Raw genomic sequence first — 2440 nt, 5'->3', positions numbered from 1 at the left:
GCGGGTCGGTGTGGACTTGTTGGGCCGAAGGGCCTGTTTCCACACTGTAATGTAATGTAAATGTAAAAAAAAAAGGCCTACTTCTGCTCATACGTCTTATGCGGAATAAAGCACACCAGTCAATTTGGGAGAGCAGACACAGGTATCAGCTCAACATTTCATCAGAAAGCTAGCACCTTCCAAAAGTTCGTACTGTAATGATTGGAATGAGGTCACCCAGGCAGACTTAGTTTAATATGAGTTCCCCAACTGGGGCTGTTAACCTGGTCGAATCAGGGAACCCTGGCTGACAGATATAAAAAGGAGTGTCTAATCACACAGCATTGCTCTTTGTCGAGAAGGGCACTGCTTGTCACTGGCCACTCTGGTGTTTCCTTTCTTCTGGGTGGTAGAATATAAATAAATATTTATGCACTTGTTGTTCTTCAACATGTCCTACACCTGCACACATGACATGGGTGCTAAAAAGCAGGAAAAAAAAACAGAGACAAAAAAGGAGTGTCAGCGGGGTTCTGTTCATTCTCACAGGAGTGTCAGCCTGTTCTGTGCTAACTGGGACAGTGTTATGTACTTTGCAATTATGCATAAAGGCTGACTTGGTGATGGCATACTGGTCTTAATGGAATTATTTCGCATACCACCTCATGAGTGGCAATTTTTGTTTTGACACTTGAGTCCTAGATGAAGACTTAAACTCAGACACTTTTGACTTAGAGGCAAGAGTGCTTCCAACTGAGCCACAGATCACAGTTGCATTTAGAGTCAAAGAGTTATAGAGACGTACAGCATGGAAACAGACCCTTCGGTCCAACCTGTCCATGCCGACCAGATATCTACTTTGCACTTTCATGAGCACAGGTATTGCAAAGCTCTTTACGGACAATAAACTCTTGAAGTGCAGTCACTATTGTAATGTAGGAAATTTGAGAGAGTAGACAGGATCTAAGTTTAAGATCTCATCTGAAAGATGACGTTGCAGAACTCACTCAACACTGCACTGACAGTTCACACTAGATTTTTGTGTTTAAACTCTGGAATAGGCTTTCAACCCATAGTCTGTTGATGCAGGGTTGCTACCGGCTGAGCCACAGGTGTCACACAAAATAACATGAAAAGTGAGGATTGGATTGAGTTATTGTTCTGTGTTTATCTCCCACGGTTAGGAACAACTTTGTTTTTCTGTATTAGCTTTACTTCAAAAAAAAGATATTGGTGGCAGATTGCCCCCAAAAAATGCTGTATTGCATAAATAGAGTGGAATAGCATAATCAGTAGGTCAGTATGTCAATGTGGTTAGTTTCATTTCGTATTATAACCTATCATCTTTTTCAGAAACAAAAACAGAAGTTGCTGAAAAAGCTTAACAGGTCTGGTAGCACCTGTGAAGAGAAATCAGAATTAATGTTTTGGATCCAGTGACCCTTCCTCATTTACAGCACCTGTAGTTCTTTCAGTTTTTATCATTTTTTTCAACTTTAATTGCAATAAGAAGTTGAGCAAACAATGTTTATATACAATCAATAATAGACAAAGTTTGAACAAGTAAACAGCCTCATTGTATTTAGAGAAGGATAATGAATTTCATTGGTTGTAAAGTGTTTTGAGGAATCTGGTGGCCATGTAAAGGTACTATTAGATTACCTACAGTGTGGAAACAGGCTCTTCGGCCCAACAAGTCCATGCCTAACCTCTGAAGAGTAACCCACCCAGCCCCATTTCCCTCTGACTAATGCACCTAACACTATGGGCAATTTAGCATGGCCAATCTACCTGACCGGCACATCTTTGGACTGTGGGAGGAAACTGGAGCACTCGGAGGAAACCCACACAGACACGGGGAGAATGTGCAAACTTCACACAGACCTGAGGCTGGAATTGAACCTGGAACCCTAGTGCTGTGAAGAAGCAGTGCTAACCACTGAATCACCGTGCCAGTGGAAGTACAAGACTTATTTTTGTGTGTCATTACTATTGTGATGTAGGAAACACAGCAACTAGTTTACATGAAGCAAGCTCCCACAAACAGCAAAGTAATAATGATCTAATAATCACTGCCTTGTGGAAACTGAGGGAGAAATGTTGTCCAGGCACAGCACCCCTACACTAGAGAAAGAGGCCAGACAGCCCATCAAGTCTGCACTGACCGTCCAAAGTGTGCTGTATCCAGACCCAGGCCCCACCCTATAAACTCACATTTACAATACCTAATCCATCGAGCCTACACATCCCTGAACATTGCAGAGCAATTTAGTACAGAGCTGAAAATGTGTTGCTGGAAAAGCGCAGCAGGTCAGGCAGCATCCAAGGAGCAGGAGAATTGACGTTTCGGGCATGAGCCCTTCTTCAGGAATGAGGAAAGTGTGTCCAGCAGGCTAAGATAAAAGGTAGGGAGGAGGGACTTGGGGGAGGGGCGTTGGAAATGCGATAGGTGGAAGGAGGT

The sequence above is a fragment of the Chiloscyllium plagiosum genome, chromosome 26 (assembly GCF_004010195.1).
Source record: "Chiloscyllium plagiosum isolate BGI_BamShark_2017 chromosome 26, ASM401019v2, whole genome shotgun sequence".
Taxonomy (NCBI): Eukaryota; Metazoa; Chordata; class Chondrichthyes; order Orectolobiformes; family Hemiscylliidae; genus Chiloscyllium; species Chiloscyllium plagiosum.
This window is presented reverse-complemented; position numbering follows the sequence as displayed.